The sequence below is a fragment of the Macrotis lagotis genome, chromosome 3 (genome assembly GCF_037893015.1).
Source record: "Macrotis lagotis isolate mMagLag1 chromosome 3, bilby.v1.9.chrom.fasta, whole genome shotgun sequence".
Classification (NCBI taxonomy): domain Eukaryota; kingdom Metazoa; phylum Chordata; class Mammalia; order Peramelemorphia; family Peramelidae; genus Macrotis; species Macrotis lagotis.
Window position 1 is genome coordinate 100,721,412 of NC_133660.1, and position 21,392 is coordinate 100,742,803.

A 21,392-nucleotide genomic window follows, 5' to 3' on the forward strand; every position below is an offset into this window, starting at 1 on the left:
TACAAAACTAGTATTTGTCAGAGACAGTACTTGAACCTTGGTCTTCCTGATTCCAAGGTTAATCCTCTTATTTGTTATTAGTTTCCTATATAACCCTTCCATATTTCTCTTTGCATTCTCAACCTTTGATGGATATTTTGAAATTCTTGCTGGACATCTTTACCTTGTTATCTCACTGTTACCTCCAAGTCAACATGTTCAAAATTGAGTTTATTTTCTCCTCAAAAATCTATTCTTCTACTTTTCCATTTCTGTGATGGGCAGTAGCATTCTCATTGTCATTGAGGCTCAAATCTATAGTTATCTTTGAATCTTCCTTCTCCTTCACTCTTCATAGTCAACTAATTGCTAAACCTCATGAATTCTGCCTATGGAATGTTTCATATCTGTCCCCACCAAATGCTTACTCCAAACACCAAAATTCTGCTTCTCACCTCTTGTCAGGAATATTGTATGTTGTAACCAACAAGTCTCTACTAATACTTTGTTAGAATAGCAAATGAATAAATAAAAAAGGAGAAACAGTGCCTGACCTCAAATTTGCATTCTACTGGGAGGACAAGTGAATATAATTTGAGGAAAAAGTTCTGAAAGCTTTCGAGGCCTAGAAAAGGATTCCTATAAAAACTGTCATTTGAGCCATGAAGGAGGCAGCTAAGGATTCTAAGCAGTGGAGATAAGGGAGGTATACATTCTATGTAGGGCCATGGGGTAAGGATGGAACATGTCTGAAGCCACAGAAATGGGTTAACATGTTGAGTTCATGAAACAGAAACTAGGTCTATATGAGTGGACCTTGGGGAAGTCTGGAAAGGTAGGATGAAACCAGACTATGAGGGACTTTAGCAATGATCATCCTGCTTCTAACCTTGAGTCATTTCAATTATGTCCAACTCTTCATGATTCCATTTGGAGTTTTCTTGACAAACACATTAGAGTAGTTTACCATTTCCTCTCTAACTCGTTTTACAGATGAGGAACTGAAGCAAACAGGGTTAAATGACTTGCCCAAGACCACAGTCAGTAAATATCTGGGACCAGATATGAACTCAGGACTGTTAGTCTATTAATAGAGCCTAGTTGCCACACTTCTGGTCTATCCTCTAACCTCAACAGTATTGCTAAAGTCACCTTTACATGTGTAAATCTGATCACATTTGAGAAAATCATTTGGTGCTTCATGATGATGAAAATTTAGGCTAGAATCTTTAAAATTACCAAAGAAATAAAATCTAAACATCTGAATTTATTTTTTTTTAAAAAGATACATATATACACAGATATTGACTACTTTCTTTGCTATTTTTATCTTCAGGAAAGAGTCTTTTAAAAAGATATTTTTCATCCAAATAGAAACTAGAGTTAACTACAAACAGATTGCCTTGTATTTTATATATATATATATATATATATATATAGGCAAATATATTACTATAATAGATACATGTTAACATGTTCTTTGTCACATTTTTCTTTGTTTTTGCAAGGTAGTGGGGTTAAGTGACTTGCCCCAGGTCACACAGCTAGGTAATTATTAAGTGTCTGAGGCCGTATTTGAACTCGGGTCCTCCTGACTCCAGGACCAGTGTTCTAGCCATTGTGCCACCTAGCTGCCCCTGTCATCTTTGAGACAGGTTTTTCTTTTCTTTTTTTTTGCAAACCCCCATTAAGAGTACATTCCCTTTGACCCTGGCACTGCTTTTGATCTAAAATAAAAGCTTATAATTAAATAATTTCAAGTGTGTTTCAAGCAATTTGTACTTATAGAAAGAACAACTTTCAATGGAATGGAAATATTTACCATCCTTTTATTTTATGACCTGAGTTGCTGGAATCTTTTATACTACCTCAGGAAAATGTTCAATCTTTACCACTAGAACTTTTACAAACATTGTATCAAATAACCACCCAAAAGTGGAACCCCTATTACATAACTATATACAATTATAGACTTAGAAAATACTTACTGTCTATTCTGCATTTGTTTCATGAGCAATTGTGATGTCTCTTAAATATTTGATTCTCCATCTTTTCAGGCTTTCAAACTTTTCTAATATGTATATTATAAATTCTGACTTGATTCATTATTACTCATTGCCAGACAATTGAGATCTCTGTGATTTTCTGGGAGTTTATAAGAAGAATGAGGCAGAATATTCTATTCTGGTTATTTTTCTTACTATCTTTGTGATCTTGGATAGAACATTTATCCTTTCCAGATCTCAATTTTTTCACAGGAGTTTAGCCTAGATAATTTCTAACATCCTTTCTAGCTCCAGAGAGTGTAAACCTATAAGTTACAACTATCTTGAATAGTTTTATGCTTACAGTTTTTATATAGTTTTAATGTATATTTTATATATATAATATAGTTTATATATTTAGTTTTTTAATAATTTATGTAGTTTATATAATTATATAATTGTATATATTATAATACATTATTTTATAATTTATATAATTCTATTCATTTTCTAGTTATATTAGCATGTATCAATCTAGTGTGTATTAATCTTTTTTCCCTTTACTACATGAATTCATAAGATCTTTGAAAGTTGGGAGCACATCTTCTACAGGCCAATCTCATTTTTCACCAAATTGTATTCCAGGACACTAGCAAAAAATAATGAAAAAAATTAATTTTTAACTTCTTTACAATTATTTCCTCCACTAAAGTCCTGACTTGTTGCCTCATTATGACATGGTGATGACAGTTTTTTTTTTTTTTAAGACTATGCAAGTAGAAAATAATCTCTCGCAGATCCTGAAAAGCCTACAGAAGGCTTGGATAATAAATCGTTCTGTTGTAGCAGTAGGTATTAGAGTAGTCCCTCAGTTTGAAGATCCATTTCAATAGAAGGTTGGACCTCAATACATGACTTTCTTTTTGGTGACAGCAAATATGAATCAAAGATAAAAGCACAAAGGGGTTGTGAAACGCACTGGTCAAAGAAGCACATATACTAGATGAAATCATGAAATGTTTGAATTAAATTGGACATTGCTGTTTATGCACAAGCCTAACATTACCAACTTTTGACACTAGATGGCAATATTTAAGGAAAAATGCTTGGGCTGGGTTATAGGGACAACTGCATACATTTCAACTATTTTTGGAACTCAAAGAAACTGGAAATAATAAAGATGAAGTGTACATGTTCTTTAAGAACCATCTGATTAGCATATTTTTACAATATGGAATCATACAAATTATGTTCTTAGAGTACCCAAATACTAGGAAGTCTAGAAATACTTGTTGATTGACAAGGAAAAGAGGACAAATACTGTGTCTGTGTGTGGGGGGAAATGGGAAGCTTTTGGGTGGGAAAAGATGAAGGCACATCATTTTATTTCAAATCACATTTTAATAATGGGCCTTTATGATTTCTTTCTGAATTTTGACATTATTTAACTCTGGTTTGAGGGTGCAGACACCAGTCACTAACATCTATATCACCTTCAGGAAATAAACATAGACAACCTAGTTCTCAAGGAATAGTATTCAGATATCAAACATTATTTCATTATCTGGTCAGCTCTATATAGGCACAATTACCTAGCTACATAGAAGAAGGAGAAGGTTGCATTATGTGAACATATTGAGAAGAAATAGAGGTCTTAATATGAATTATTTGTCAGCAACTTTCCCCTCTACATAACATTTTTTGCTTTTGAAAGCAGACTCCAGTTACATGAAATATTTTTTACTATCCGGCTTTGACTAAAGTTCCAAATGTACTTTTTTTTTTTGGAATATTTTTCTTCTTTTTTCTGCAAGGAAAATGGGGTTAAATGACTTGCCAAGGTCACATGGCTAGGTAATTATTAAGTGTCTGAGGTTGGATTTCAACTCAGGTCTTCCTGAATCCAGGGCCAGTGCTCTATCTACTGCGCCACCTAGCTGTACCCCCAAATGTACTTTTTTTTTTTTTTTTTTTTTTTTGCAAGGCAATGGGATTAAGTGGCTTGCCCAAGGCCACACAGCTAGGTAATTATTAAATGTCTGAGGCCGGATTTGAACTCAAGTACTCCTGACTCCAGGGTTGGTACTCTATCCACTGCACTACCTAGCCACCCCCTAAATGTACTCTTTTAAAAAAAGTTCCACTTAATATAGCATATTTATTTAATTGTATAAATAATACTTTCCAAATAAATACAGATAGACCTTTTGTCATTTAGGTTCATAGAAAAAGTAATAGAAATTGAAATAACTCAAAACTTAGATTTCCCACAAATGGTATAAAAAAGGACTATGTTTTTAACTGAAGACCTGTTACCCAATATTTTATCAAAATCATTTCCCAAATTGTAATCACATATAAAGGTTATTTTACAAATACCTTAAAGTACATATATATCAAATAAAGGAAAAATGATAACTAAGCACATAAAATGCATTTAATACTTTTAAAACTCTTAATAATGAGCATGTCATGACTTTTATGGATCTCAGTTTTTCCCACGTAAAATAGGGGCTAGATCTTAAACTAGATCTTAACATCTTTTCGATCTTTTACAGTTTTATATCTTATGCTAGTATTCCCAGCAACTAGCACAGCATCTTACACATAGTAGGTACTTATTGTTTAGCTGAATCAAATTTGAATTACAGCATTAAAAGCAGTAAATGAGAATGTGAAAGAACAGCAAGCAGAGTCATCTCATGCTGATATGGGGAGTGGGATTTATACTGATTTATTCTTGAATAGGCATCTTTGAGGACTTTAGGTGCTGTCCTTCACTTTTTCTGAACTTAATGTCCATTTTGACACCATTTAAAAAAAATAATTTTAGTATCAAATAGCTTAAGAGCTACCGTGTTGGTTCTTTTATAGTTCTTGGAACAGCATTTTTCTTCTGGCTATACTCCTGTCTGTACTCAAAGAAGCATATTTGTTTCTAAAATACATGGAATAATTCTTATTTACAATGAATTTTTCATTTTTGACAGCTTCCCTACTCTTTGGTTTCACGAGTCTCAAGGTTTGGATTTAAACGAGGGCCAAACATAAAAACTTACCACATTGAGTTTGAGCTTGAATTCACAAAAATCTAATGTTAATATTTCTGAGGTGTTATACTTTGTCTTCCAACAATGAATTGCAACCCTTACTAGAAGGCAGTTTTCTTTTTTGCCAGTCATTTTAAAGGAATAAATGTATGGTTGTAATGAGATGACAATAGCTTCTTTCTTTTTTTTTAAATTTGAGGCAATGGGGTTAAGTGACTTGCCCAAGGTCACACAGCTAGGCCATTATTAATGTGTTGGAGGCTGGATTTGAACTCGGGTCCTCCTGACTCCAGGGCCAGTGCTCTATCCATTGCATCACCTAGCTGCTTGTAAAAGCCTATTTCTTAAACAAATATATAAAAACTTATAAATCTAAATTTTCACATGTGAGAATGATATAATTGTTCAAAATGTTAACATTTTGTTTTATTATTTAAATGTTTTAAAGTCTTTTTATGGAACTGTCTTTAGAGATTTCCCAATATCAGGAAAAAAAGGAAGTGATTTCTTAAGTTCATCTTCCTCTCTTCTATACTTCAATAAATCTCTACTTGAATCATGGAATTCATCTTACCTTTACTCCCTTCCTCCTTGCTCTGCCACTGAGCCATTAGGTAAAAGTTCACACACATATATTGCTGAGACATTCTGGGGGAGGGATTGTTTAGTGTAAAGAGAAGTTGTGGTGCCATACTCAGTTTGATAGCTAGGAAAAGTCTTAAGGCACAACATGTTAGGAACATATTAAGTGACCTAATTCACTGTGTACTATGCTTGCTGTAATTGGATAAAATGGATATGATTGGCTAAATATCAAATATGTATCAAGTAACTTGAAGACTACACTTCCGCCTGGATCCAGACATTTATTATAAATGTTGGTTAAATTTATTTGTTGAAAAACATTATAATGGGCAATAAATCAGAATGTGGTGTGTATTTCTGTGTACTATGTACTAGGGTAGAATGATAGAAAGTAAAAAATTAAATATATTGCTATGAACAATTTCTGGAAAACTGGAAAATAATTTGCTTTCGAAAAAGAATTTTTGTACTTCAAATTTTTGAAAAATTTAAAAGAAGTAAAGGATAGAAACATTTAAGATTTTCTGATTAAACTTGGAAGAAAAAAGCAGATTAACATCCTAATTAAGGTAATATTTAATAAAACATAAGCTATCATAGGCATAGGTTGATTTGTGTGTGTGTGTTGCGTTTAGCCGGGCATTTATAGCATTAATATTTCAATACTAGATGGGTACTACTTCTACAATAGAGCCTACAATCTTTCTATGATCTAATAGCCATAAATTAAATTACATGGCTAGAAATTTAGTGCTATGACTAACCCTCTGGTGACTGGTCTTTTAAAAGTTAGCTAGACTGATCCTTGAACAGATGATATATTGTCATTTCCTGGCCAATAATGAAGGCCTCTGTAGCTTAGTACAAGTTTTTGCTGTGTTATAATGGAGCACATGATTGGATAATGACTTTTTTTTCACAATCAAAGAATGTGATACATTGAAGGAATTTCAAGAAATGATCTTATCCCCTCTTCATTTATAGATGAGAAGACTGAAGCTGAGAAATCCAAAGTGACTAACTTTGGGAACACTGGGAACTCAATCCACGATTTTGACTTCTTCAGTATAGTACTTTCTCCTACTACTAAAACTACTTCCTATAGTCCCTAAAAAAAAGTGGGAAATGACAGGCTTTCCACATACCAAGCCGTTTGAGATACTTAAAAACCAGTACCTTATAGTTCTAATTTTAGCCTCAAGGCTCTAAGTGGAAGGCTAAAGGTAGGTCCTACTGGAAGAGGAAACAGTCTTCTCTTTACACCTTTTAATTATCCCAGGCAACCAGGGTCCTACATAATACTAGAAAAAGAATGAGTATTTCAGAAATGGCGAAATATGCTACTGCACAAGGTACATGTCATGGCCTGTTATATAAAGAATATAACTGCTATTCACACAATATTCCGGGTTTTAGAAATGTGCACTCAGGAGTATGTTGTGCTCCTTGAAACATTTCTTCTTTTATAATTACAATATAATCATGGGGTTGGGAAAGTTTTTGCAATAGAGAAGAGAAAGAAGCAATATTTTCCCTTCAAGAGAATTCAATTAAATATTTATTAAACACCTACTATGTGTAGAATTAGGCTTATACAGTAGGCATATAAACATAAAAAAATGTATTTCTTGCTCATGGGGATGTCTACAAAACACCGATAAGTAATTTGATTTACATTCCAGGTAAAAAAAATCTAAACTATTTCATTATTGAGATTATTTGTGAATACTTGCAAAGGAAATAGTGATCCCTAAAAACTCACAAGATTTCATCTAAAAATATTATATTAGTACCTTTTTATATTAGTCATTTTATTTCCTTTCTCTGGGGTGAATTTTTTCTTGTGAGAGAAATAATTAATCAAAAACAATAAAGTGACTACATAGTGCAAGCTATCTTATCTTTCTGCCACCAAAAGGGGCAAGATTATTGTTATATTTGGTTTTGACATTGCTTGGATTTTGCCTCTGAAATTCTCTTCCTTCCTACATAGTCAGTATTTATAACTAAGAATTTTTTTAAAAGAGGAAGATTTTTAATAAAATAGCAAAAGCCATCAATACACTGAAATAAATCTGACAATATATGTAGTGTTAACAGCCTCAGGGCCTGACCTTTGTAAAGGATGAAGGGATTATCTTCTCACATTTCTTCTTTGGAGGCTGTTTATTTTTACAACATTCGGTTTTGTTTTGTGGCTATTATTCTTTTTATTCACATTGTAGTCATTAGGTATACTGTTTTCCTTTCCCTGCTTATTTCAATCTGTATCAATTCATATAAATCTTTTCGTGCTTCTTCGTATTCATCATATTTGTTTCTTACACCAATAATAGTATTTCTATTTTTTGCACCATAATTTGGTGCAATTGATGAACATCTAATCTACTCTGTTCCGTTTTTTTTGCTACCACAAAAATGCTGCTACAAATATTTTTGGTATGTGTGGAATTTTTTTTTCAAATAAGTGACTTGGATTATAAACCTAGTTGTAGAATCTCTGGATTAAATGATATGATTTTGTTCATTTTATTTGCATAATTCCAATTATTTTGAAGAATTTTGGACCAATTCACACTTCCACCAAAAATGTATTTGTATAGTAGTATGCTTCATTATTTGTTCTCCAGGATCCTTATTGGTTTTTTCAGTTTTTCTTTTAGCAATACCTTCATTTACTTTGTAGTAGTCATTGTGTATGTTATTCTCTTCAATAGACTACTCTGTATCAGTTTATACAAATCTTTGTGTTTCTCTGAATTCATCAGATTTGTCATTTCTTACTGCAGAGTAATATTTTACAATATTCACATTACCGATTATTTGTTCAGTCATCAGCCAATCGCTGAGAGGCCCACTTTGTCTCTGGTTCTCAGCTACCAGAGTATGCTGCTACATGTTAACATATAGTGAACTTTTTTTTGTTTTCTGTTGTGTGCCTGGTAGAGGAATTGCTGGACCCAAAGGAACATCATTTCATTGCTTTTATTATATAAATCCAACTTGTTATCCAAAATGATGGGACCACTTTATAGCTCAAACATAAATACATCTATATGCCTATCTTCACCCCCCCCACCAGTTCCTCCAACATTTGCTGTTCTCAAATTTTATCACTTTTTAGTTTCTTATATATTTTTATTTTTAAAAATTTGGAATTTAAGCATAAAATAAAATGGGCATTATGAGGATTGTACATGAAACTGCAGATCTGTTATAAACTTCCTAATCAATTTTTTCTGCTATGCTATTTTTTTTTATCATCCCCCTATTAATTCCCATAAAGGTGGGAAACACAGCAGAATAAAGCAAAACAAATTCTCACATTAACCTTATACAAAATATGTCTCTCACTTTATCTTGGAACCATCATTTTTAGTCATTAGGTGCTTTATCATTAGTCTTTGAGAATAATGCATAATGCATTATGCTATTATTTTATGAATTGTTCTCCTGGTTCTGTTCACTTTGTTCTTTATTGATTTATACAAGTCTCCTTGTGTCTTTTATCTATTTCACCATTTCTTATGATGCATAATATTCTAATACATTCAAAAATGATAATTTGTTAGCCCTATCCCAATTGATGGACATTCCCATCCTTTAGTTTACCATTTTTTGCTATAACAGATGACATTGTTTTAAATATTTGTCTTTTTTTTTTCATTTAACTCTATGGGCAGGAATATGCGGCTAAATGTTTAGCAAGGGCTCTTAACAAAAATGGATAATGACATTTTTAAGTTTAATCTGCATTTTTCAATTCCATTAAACAATTACAAAACTATAAATCAAGCTTTGATTTGCAGCATTTGCCAATTTTGAGTTATTTATGCTCACATAACTGCCCCTTCATATCTTTTGATCATTTATCTTTGGGGGGAATGGCTCTTATTCTCATATAACTCAATTAGTTTCTTACATTTTTGGGGTTGGGAAATAACTATAAAAGGAACAATACCACAAACATTTTGTTCCTAACTACATTGATTTTCATATTGAGTAGTGAAAATTATCTATTTTATTTCTATTATCTTCTCTATTCCTTATTTGATGAACTCTATCCCTGTTCATAAATTGAAAAAGTTTATCTTGTTCCTCTAATTTGCCTATGATAACATTTTTATTTCTAAGTTATATTTATTTGCTACTTAACCAAAGTCATGTGTTGGTCTATACCTAATTTCTGCAAGGCTGCTTTCTAGCTTTTGTAAAAATTTTTGCTATATAGCGAGTCCTTACTCCAGGAATTTGGGATTACTGAACATCATGCTACTAAGTTAACATGCTCCTGCATTTTGTGTAATTAATCTATTCCAAAGATGAAATCTTTTATTAATCACGGCCAGAGTACTGCTTTGTAATTAAAGATCAGAGATTGCTATGTCCAATCCCCCCCCATCATTTATTCAAGATTCTTAACCTTTTCTCCCCCTAAATTTCATTATTTTTCCTGCTTTACTAACAACCAGAATTTAAAAAGTATTTTAGTTTCCAAAATGCAAGTGCTTTATAACTTTTATCATCACAACAACCTTGGGAGATAGGTGCTATTTATTAATCTCAATTTGCAAATGAAGTTAATACAATATCTGGTCACATTTGAATTCAGGTCTTCTTGAATTCAGGCCCAGCATTCTATCCAGTGTACCACCTAGCTGCCATTTTATAAAATATTCCTTTAGTAGCTTTTTTTGGGGATGGCACTAAATAATTATTAATAAATTTTGTAGTATTTTATGTGAACATTATAGTTTGAAGGGTTTTTTTTTAAACAGCTGATCTATTGGGCAAGGGCCCTTAGTGTTGTCAGTTGATTTTATTCATGCAAAAATGTCATATATTTTATGTAGGCAAAATTATCTATTTTTCTTTTTTTGACACTTCCTTCTTTACCCCCCCCCCCTTTTATTTTTTTGCAAGGCAGTGGGGTTAACTAACTTGTCCAAGATCACACAGCTAAGTGCTAAGTGTCTGAAGCTGGATTTGAGCTTTGGTCTTGACTCCAGGGCTGATGCTCTATCTACTAGGTCACCTGTCCTTCTCCCTTCTTTAGGAATTTCTTCCTTACCTGTAGTTGTGAAAGGTACCTAATCAACCTCCCTAATTTTAAAAATATGGTTTGGCATTTTAATGTCAGGTAACATCCATTTTAGATTGAGTGTAAAATGTTGGGTCTCTGTCTAATTTGTGTCAAAAGTATTTCATTTTCCCAACAGTTCTTTTCAAAAAAGGAATTATCCACCCCCCCCCCCCCAATAATTTATGCTCTTTAGTTAAGCTTTGGATGAGCTTTTCGATTGTCAGGATCTGGCTATTTTTTAATTCCATTTCTTGCATTATATGGTTTTGATAAATGTTGCTTTAATAATATAATTTTAAATATACTACCTTTCCTAATATTTCTCATTTCCTTTGAGTCTAGAATTTTTTTCTTCCAGATTTTTATCTAGATTATTATCTAGATTATCTACTTCCATCCTTCTATTATTGTTTTTCTAGTTCTATCTTCTTTATAATTTCATAGTATAGGACCAAATTTATTCATTAAGTATTTTTATATTAGCACAATCTAATCATGAACAATCAACACTTTTTCAGTTTATTTTATATATAAATCTTTACAATTTATATTCTCATTTTGTGATATAATTCTAATACTATAAAGAACTGTTCATTTCATATATCTATTATTTATCATGTCCCTTACAGTAACTTTCTTTTCTTCAATGATTCTTTGGGATTGTCTAAGTAAACTGAATTATCTGCAGAAACAAGTAATCCCTTCCATGCCAGTTTATATCTTTAATTTAATTATCTTACTATTGTAGTTAATATTTATCTTTCTCAGGGGAGAGGGGAAAAAAAGAATTTCACTTCCTTTTATACAGGTTTTTGACTGGTGGGTCAATTAAATATGATATAGTTTCCCTAGATTTAATCAAAACATGCCAAAATCTTTTCTTATGTAAAAGATGGAGAATTATGGAAAACAAACATCATTAAATGGATTAGGAACTGGTTGAATGATCAGATCCAAACAACAGTCATGAGAAGGCCAATACCATCTTGGAGTGAAAGAATAAACTCAATGATCTCTCTATGATCCTATAATAAATATTTTAACAGTTTTAGAAGACTTGAATGAAAGCATAAAATGCCAATATCTTCAAATTTTTAGATAATATGAAGCCAGCAGAGTATTGCATTTTAGGCCCTTTTAAATTGGAATTGCTGATTAGTTTGCTGGTTGCCACTATTCTTATAATGTAATTGTTTCTTCTTACAATTTTTGTAACTCTTCCTTTGAAAATTCAAATGCATTGATATTGCTTGCTAGGAAACATGTTTTTACCTATGTTGGGAGCTTAGAGATTGGAAATTTTCCACTTCATTATACAATCTGAATTAGTATTGAAATAGAATATCAAAGGAAAATCTGTAAGCACCTATATCAAAGGGAACTTTTATCTCTTGAGGAATCTAAAGTTATCTCCTTGACAATTGGAAAGCAATTAAAAGATAGAAATCTCTGGGAATACTCAGATCCATACTGACTGGTTAGTACAGTGTTGACACTTTTGTAGTTATTACTTTTTGCTCTGTATTTACATAACCAGTTGACATAAGCCACCCCCACCTTTGTTTGCCCAATTATAATTTCATAGATACATGTTGGATAAGGAGGAATCAAGTGATCCTATAACATCTGGGACTACTGAAAAACATATCTGAATTTTTCCTTCTCCATGGTTAGCAGAGGTCAAGTAGTTTGGGAATTGGACAATATTCCAATCTAATTCCATTTCCAGCAATCATTAGAATGCTCCAAGATCAAAAAGAACAGAGCTGGAAAGGGCAACAATAGATGTCATCTTCTCCATCAGTCAGCATCCTAAGCTCCAAGAAGGAAGACAATATATTGGAGATAAGGCTTTTCTGATACAAAAGGGAAAAGTCATAAAGCCATCTTGTTTGGAAAAAAGATTTAAGATTCACACCATCCTCCTTTTATAAGTGGGGGAAAAAATGCATTGGTTATAGAATCAAAAAAGCTTGGATTCAAATCCTCAAAACCTTAAGCAAGTCATTTGACCACCCTGAGTCTCAGTTTTCTCACCTATAAAGTGAAGTAGTTGGCCTAGCTAGTCCCTGAGGTCCTCCCTCCCGGGGATCTATGAGCTCAGGAGCCCATCCTGAGATCTTCATCCACAGTAAAGTATATTTCCTTAATAAATTTCATTTTTAAAGGCAAATTTTACATGTGGATTTTCTCCTCTTCTCTTAAGTGTGAATATTGATTTTAATATGGAAATGCTTCTCCCAAATGTGATTGGAGAAACCAGAATAAGAGATGAAATCTCTTATGAAATCCTTTGATTTCATAAAAATAGGCCCTATTCAGCTTGGTTCAGTGAGTGGCTCTAATTCAGAGGAATAACACACTATGTAAGAAAGTTGGAACCCAAAAAAGACCTTGATTGTCTAATACAATGAACCAAATCTACTAAGATAGAATTCAATAGAAATAAGAAAGACAAGCATTGGGTATTAGTTGTGTAAGCAAATTTTGTGTCACTGTAAGAAAAATGTCCTAATGATTAATTAGTAAAATCCAAAATTAACGGTTTGGGGAGGTACAGAAATTTCTTAGTCAGTAGAAGTCTTCAAGCTAAGGTTGGATGATTCAACTGCTGGGAATGGTTCCTAGATGGGATACAGACTGAACTCTTGAGGTTTCTTCTGAATATCTGTTAGTCTATGAAATAGGATTGAATGTCTTCTGGGCTAAGGGAGATGGGCAAGAGGGGAACAAATAAATATGACAAAAAAAGTAAATTGTGAAAGGGGTAAAGGGGAGATCTTGACAAAATGCTCTAGGGAAATTAAAGGATAGAGACTGATTTCATTTGATGGGAAATCTTCATAGAAGTGGAACTTGATCTGCCTTCTTAAAAGAAGATAAGGTTTTCAATAATTGGAAACCCAGTAGATACAAGCTCTTTGAAGACAGGGCTTAATTTCTATCTTTGTATTCTTAGTCCATGACATAATGCCGTAGTACTTATGATATTTAAAATGAATTGAAATGAGGAAGTATATTCAAGGCTGAAGGATAGACTACAAAAATGTATAAAATGTGGGTGGGTATAGAATGAAATCAAGGATCAGCTAGTAGTTCAAGCTAATGGAAATGTAGAACTAACATGAAATGTGAAAAGAGAGGTTGAAGTCAGACTGTGGAAGGTCTTACATGTCAAGGTTCAGCATATTTATTCAATCCTAAAGGCAATAGGGAAACAATGAATTGGTTTTTTAATGTTTTATTGATGCTTTATTTTACATTGCTGTCACTTTCCAAAACCCCACCCCCAGAAAACCTTCCCTTGTAACAAAAATATGCAATTAAACAAAACAAGCTAATACAGGGATTGTGTCTTACCAACAATTACCTCATTATATCTTGAATCCACTACCTCTCTTAAAACCCTTAAGATTTTTCTATATAGGAAGAAACATTCAGATCTATCCGATATTCTTAGAATTATCCATCAGGAAAATTATTTTGAAAGCAGAGTGAATGATGGGTGGGTTGAAGACAAAGATTGTAGGCAAATAAGGTTTACTGGAGAAGGTCAATGGAGATGAGGGCCTACCTGGGTTGTAGGAAGAATCTATACAAGTTCCATAACTTGTAAGTGCCCATGGATAGCCTGTAGTCCATTTCCCTTACTTTAAAAAGAATGAGTTAGTACTTGTGTAAGATTACATGGAAAATGATAGCATACTTACTGTCTATGTAAACTTAGGCTCTTTAACTTTTGTGGGTCAAATGGGGAGTTGAACTTAATGGATTCTGAGGTCATTCACACTCTTGATCCGGGTTCTTATGGTTCAAATCCAGGACTCAATATGACTAAAAGATCAACAGACTTAGAAATAACAGATACTCTAAGTCTAATAGCTTCACGTCATGGGTGAGGAAACTGAAGGATACAGAGATTGGCTGATTTTTCTATGGTCACGTTATCTAGTAAGGAACAGAGCCAGAGGTGAAATTAGGTCATGACTTCAGTGCTATTTCTCCTCTACCATGTTCACATATGAGCTAACATGCAAAGGAAATTAAAAAGTCTTAGAGTCTAAATGAATATGAGGAGTTAATGTGTAAAGGGTCAAAAATAAATTTGGGATTTTGAGCCTGGGTGACCAAGAAAATAGGGATGTCACAAAACAAGCTGGGAAAGATGAATTATGTTAAATAGGCTGAGATACAAACTCAGATATCCATACATAAATGTAGATGTACAGGCAAATGGTAATATTTGACTGGGGTTTCCAGAAGGACTGGAACTGAATCCAAAGATTTGTGATTCATCTACACAGAGTTAGTAACAAAACTATGAATAAGATCAATATAAGTGAGAATTTTAAAGAGGAGGGATAAGGACAGAACCCTTGGGAACACCTATATTTAAGGATTCAGAATGAAGAAAATATAAACCAATTTGGTAACCAAAAGGTGTGATCAGGCTAACAGGAGAACCAGGAGAAATCAACATTACGGAAAACCAAGGGAAAAAGAGAAGAAAAGAAAGACTTAGAGTGTCAAATATGCTGAAGAACAGTTAAGGATGAGGGCTGAGGAAAGGTCACTAGATTTGCCAATTAGGAGGTTTTTGGTGATATTGGAGAAAGCAATTTCAGTTACCAAGTGAAGTCAGAAGCCAGATTTTAAGGGACTGAGCATTAAGTGGGTGGCAAGGCAGTAGAGATAGCAAGTGCATACATACTAATCTTTCTATATGATTAGCAGTGAAGGGAAGAATGGGAAGAAAGATGTAGGGAACATCTTGAGGGGATGACAGGATCAAGGCTTTTTAAAGGACAGGAGAAACTTGAATATATTTGTTTGCAAGAAAGAATTGAGAGAGGAAAGAATCATTGATAGAAGGGTCCCAGAGGAGACTGGAAGGAATGGGATCAAGGCCACAAGTATCAGGGTTAGCCTTAGAAAAGATGAGGGCCACATTTCTTCATCTGAGACTGGAGAAAAAGAAGAGAGGATAAATGAGGACACAGGAGTTCTTCAGCTTCTTCTGTCACTCTTTATTCTATTCTTCCATTTATCAGAAAAACCCTCAAGAAAATCTATTTTCTACTTTCCCCTCCCTCACCCCTGCCTTCCCACCTTACCTTTTCATCCTTCACTCCTCTTCTCCCTCCACATAGTTTGAAGTAGTGGATGGTTTGGAGCGAGTGCAAGAAGGGAAAGTCAAATGGTAGTTAGAGGACGGTAGGAGCCCCATTTAGTTCCCACCTTTATCTACCACAAGCCCTCATATGAAGTGCTTGAGAATAGCCATATGCAGAAGTAACAGTGACTTGGGTTTATGTCTATATTTCTAAGTGTTTATAAAAGTTAAAAAAAAGTGCTTCAGCATGCAACTGGAAGTGGTTTCAACCAAATAGGAACCTATTTAGAAATCAACTTTACTTTAATTCTGTGACATGCAAATGACCTAAAATGATAATTCAACTTCAAAATTTTAGTATTTTATTCTCTTCTTATTAGTAAAATTATCAGGTTCACTGTTTAAGCATAATAAACTATGTTCTATTTTGTATCAGATTGCTATTGAGGAGCATTTACTGCTACCATTAGTTAGATTTATTGGATAAAATTTATAAATATATATATATATACACACTAAATTAATGAATTTAGACATATTAATAGTAAGTGCTGACCACACTATAATATCCATCTTTAATTATAAAAATTTTGAATAAATTTCAAGTATCTTTTTATATATAGTAGAAACACTCATTCTAATCTTTCAACAAATATGGTTAATAAAATGACCCAGAAGAGTGTGTGTATGTGTGTTTGTGTTTTATTTCACAGTCCATAGTATGTAGGCTTATTAATCTTAAGTCAAATCAAATAAAAGCCTTCCATGTTCCAGTATAGGTAAAGTGGGGTACAATTTTCATACCTTTCCAGCTCTACCAGGAATCCATACATCCACCCACAAATTGGTACTTTTCCACTGAATAGATATGAAATTATTTCCTGGTCCATTGTAGATTTAAAATGATTTTTCAGTATTATTCAGTCACCTTGAAACAACCACAGCTTTTTAATGAATTTTTGTGATAATTACTGTAAAGTACCCAAAGTATCCTGGACTTTTCTAATCAAGAGAGATATTTAATTACATATAGATTCCATATCACATTGGGGGCCAGGAAGTCTTCTTTTCTTCTTTGTTATAAGAAAGGAAATAGTTGGTAAGTATAAAGATCAAAGCAATGACTTTATAAATCTTCTTTTTCTAGAAAATGGAGCTAATCTTCCTGAGCCATCAAATAGCTGGTTTTAATGATCAAAGAAAGTAGTAATAAAGAAAGAGTTGTTGAATAGATGAATTATTAAATGAAGAGATTATTATGCATCTAACTAAAAAAAAATGACAAAACACTCATCCTTTTAGTTAGCATCCTTTAAATTTTTTTGTAACCTATAACTCTGCTAAATTAAATGCCAAGAATTATTTCTTTACATATCTGAGTCAAAGAAATACTAAATATTCACTATATTAATGACATAATTCCCACCCTTAAGAAACTTATACTATCATATGGAAATGAGACTGTACTCAAGTCACTAGAACTTAGGTCAGTTTTAAATCCTTTGGAGATAGATGAGAATTCCATGAAGGAGAGAGGGAAGAGTCACTTCTAAACACAGAAATTTAGGGAGGTGTCATGGAAGGATTGGCACCTGAACTGAACCTAGAGTAGTGGTAGAGAAATGAATTCACTAGATGTACCAGACCTAGTGAATAGCATCTGTACAGAATTGGATATTAAGAAAGAAGTGGTTGAGATCAGAGAATAAGGGAACAGGTATTGGTTTGGATATAGATTCATGAAATGGGAACTATGGAAAATAAGGCTGGAGTCTGTCTATTGGGGGTTTGAAATGTCCAGCTCTATTTTGTAATCAAGTAGATAATGGAAAGCCACCCAAGCCTTATGAATAGGAGAATGATTTTTTTAAACGTCTACATTAGGAAAGAAGCTGGTAACAAGAAAACTAGTTAAGTGTGGTTACTATTATGCAGGTGAAAGGTTTTGAAAACCAAAATTATGGTGGTGTTGGTGAAGGTGTAAGGGAAAGAACAGACTGGAAGTAGGGTTGAAGGACAGGAAAGAGTCAAGGATGATTTTCTCATATAGCCTTGGTGACAAGGATAGTGATGACATAAGAGAACTGAGGAAGTGGGCTGATGGAAAGAAAATGATATTCGTAATACTTTCAATTCTTTCATGCTTATTTAAGGACACTAAAATATTATATTATTTCTGAGTGTAATAACAATAGGCAGCTCTATCAAAAATGAACATTGTTTATGTTTAAATTGCCAATGAGAGGGGCAGTGAGGTAGTGCTGTGAATAGAGCACTGGTCCTGGAGTCAGGAGTCCCTGAGTTCAAATCTGGCCTCAGACACTTTAATAATTACCTAGCTGTGTGGCCTTGGGCAAGCCACTTAACCCCATTGCTTTGCAAAAGGGAAAAAACCTAAGAAAAGAAAATTGCCAATAAGAAGTAACAACAAGGCACCCTATAATATAAAATCTATCAAAGTATGAGTTTTCCTTAATTATTCTTTATCCTTTTTGTGGATTATATAGGAATGCCAGAGCAATCTGGACACTTGTCAGTATTAAAATAATAAAGACATTCTTAAGAAATGAATTAAATAATTCCCAAATTTCCAAAGTCTTTCCCCTCTTTAGACTGAGTTGCTAACCAATTTGTTGTTGCATGACACATTTCCATATCTACATTTCAGTAGGTTAACAATTGTAATGGCTGATCAAAGGAATTAAGCAATATTAGAGAAGAATATTTTGGATTAGACTTAGTATAGTACTAAAGTATGTTATTAGCATCTCTGGAAATTCTTTTAAACCTTAAAGACTTAATGATTGCCAAAATCCCAACATGCCTTTTGTGGCAATAAATACATCTACCTGGTTCTTTTCTTTTATTCTACAGTTACTTACTCTATACAGGAAATAGTTTTCCTAAACATAATCAATGCTAATGAGACTTAAGAACATCTTACAATTTTTTCTTACCCTTGTGAAATTCATGTTTCCTAAAACAATCATTTCATTTTTGTTTGGTTATTAAAAGTAATTGTTTAATGGTTCAAGAATATTCATTTAATTTTCTAGATAAAAGGTTTTTAAAACCATTGCTTCTGTCTGTCAATTTTCAGTGATACTTAATATAAGATACATCTTATACTATCTTAAATAGAGACTGGGGAATAGGAACTGACCCTGTGATTTAACTGGTATCAAACTCTCAGAGGAGAACACACCCCCAGTGATTGTACTGGTCAGCCCCTTCTCTAGTAGTTATTAGTCCTAGACAGTTGACTAGAGTACTGAGAGAGGGCCACTGAGTCATATGTATCAGAGATAGAACATAAAACCAGGACTTCCAGGTTTCAAGACCTGTTCTTTATGTACTGCACCATGCTGTCTCTCTCTTTATTAAAATATCTCTTTTAATTGGCAAAACTCTGGTTTTTGAACACTGTACTGGTTACAACTGATCATAATAGATCATTATGGTTGTTTCAAGTAGACTGGGGAAAAATAGAAAATTTTCTCATATTAACATAGATCAGGAACTGAATCTAATCTTTAAATGGAAAGGGCTAGCTTATGGGTAAAACCATGGATTCTTAGCAGTGATGAGGCAAGGCATCTAAATACCACAAACAAAATTCAAAAATTGTATTCCTCCACATGTTTTTATCTATTGGAGGCTTTGGGTCTTCACTGTAACATGTGAGATGGACCATGGAATTTGAAGGTATTAAAAAGTATAGGCATTTACAAATAATAATATTTTCATTAAACATCAGACCTAGATTCTTGAAGATTATGCCAGGGAACAAAAACTCATACAAGTCCTACCAAGTTAAAGGCTTTGAATATGAGCTAATGATGGACTGTATAGTCTGTCATTTGAGAATTAAGTTCAGAGTGGATTCTAACAAAGATGGCTAATGGTTGCCTTTTTTTTTTTTTTTGGAATATTTTCTGACCCATCAATTCATCAAGGAATCTACTAAAGCATGGATGGCATTAAAGTAACTCACATTACTAGAGGGAATTCCTATGCACTGATGACATCACAGATCTTTTGAATTATATTAAAACATTTTTTATTATATTGTGCTCTAGACTCCATCTAATTTGCCTACCCCTAGTCTGGAGTCAATCTCTCAAAATTTATGGAAAACATAATAGATCTGGATCCAAATGATGTGGTAGCATCTGCATTGATTTAAGATTCAATATTCTTGTCTGTTATTTAATTATCTGTTTAGTCAAATATGTTAAAATTATTAAATAATGCTTCTTTTCAGTGTTTAAGGAAGAGTATGTATGTGTGTGTGTGTGTGTATACATATACATATACATATACATATATATGTATATAATGGATTCAAAATCTTTAATCCTGCTTAAGTAAAATCGATAACTGTCAGTTACCTGGAGAAGCCATTCCTGAAGTATGTATAGGACCAATTCAGCTCCGGTTCCAGAGCCCAAATCACTGGCTCTACTGGCTGCGATCAAACCACTGGTAATCACCTGGGGAATTGATTAGTGAAGGTTCCATCATAAGAACAACCTAATCATAACTGTGAAACTGATTTGCTCCCTACCCACTGCTCTTCTTTTTCTGTTGCTAACAAATCTAACTTACCTCCTAAATTCTTACTCCTCTCATCTCTCATCCCAATAGATATAAATCCTTTCCCCCATTACTTCTCCCTATAGTATCACCATGACCCACACCTACAAACCCCTCCCATATTCCCTTATCCTCCTCTGCAACACCTATTCTGCTGTCAATAATAGATAAAATTTTATTCTCAGGTTTCCTTTGAAACTCTTTCTACTTTCTGGCTTTTTTCAGTAAGGGCATCATATTTTTAATACATTGTCCAATGTTGACCTCCTGTTTCCCTTGCTTCATTATGCCAAGAAGAGGAATTATTCTTTTACTGCAATTTTCAACCTTTAATCTGTTATCAAAATTCTATTTTCCTTAAAGTTCAAGCTATTAGATTAAATCATTCTTCTGATCTTTGTCACTGCCACCTACACGTCACTTTCTTCAACAATATTCTTTCCCGTGTTATGCTATCCTCTAAGTGACTTTACTATTCACAGTGATGACCCCTTAAATACATACGTTTCTCTGTTCCCTAGCCTCTTTAACTTTTACTGACCTCCATCTTCACTGTATTTCAGTCATTTAGTGGTATAACACTCAAAAATACTGAAACTCAAAATTACTGAATTCTCAGACTTCTATTTCTGACTCGTCAATGTCTTGTCTTTCTACTTTCTCCATCCTCATTGCTCTATTTTCCAGTGTTCAAGTTATGCTCAAGCATTTTGTTCAAGCATTTTGTTCAAGAACTCTCCTCCATTTCTTTTTGCAAGGCAATGAGGTTAAGTGACTTGCCCAAGGTCACATAGCTGGGTAATTATTAAGTGTCTGAGGATAGATTTGAACTCGGGTCCTTCTGACTCCAGGGCTGGTGCTCTATCCACTGTGCCACCTAGCTACCCCCTTCTCCTCCATTCTCGAATCCCTACCTCCTCCTTTGGAGGAAGAGTGGACCTCTGAATAAATTTTGACTTTCTAATCAGCCTCACCACTCCCCTTCCTCCTTTAACATTCTC

General features: G+C 33.5%; 1 protein-coding gene across 7 annotated transcripts in view; it reads right to left on the reverse strand.

The window, feature by feature from the left end:
• Nucleotides 1-21,392, reverse strand: part of NPY5R (neuropeptide Y receptor Y5) — a 163,939-nt gene that overhangs the window by 134,636 nt on the left and 7,911 nt on the right. For 6 of the 7 annotated variants that reach the window (XR_012476969.1, XR_012476970.1, XR_012476971.1 and 3 more), the window contains exon 4: nt 20,187-20,288. The gene's annotated coding sequence lies outside the window, so the exon portion shown is untranslated. Of the gene's footprint in view, nt 1-15,796; nt 18,485-20,186; nt 20,289-21,392 lie in introns of those variants that run through there. The other variant, XM_074229030.1, reaches the window with a different exon arrangement.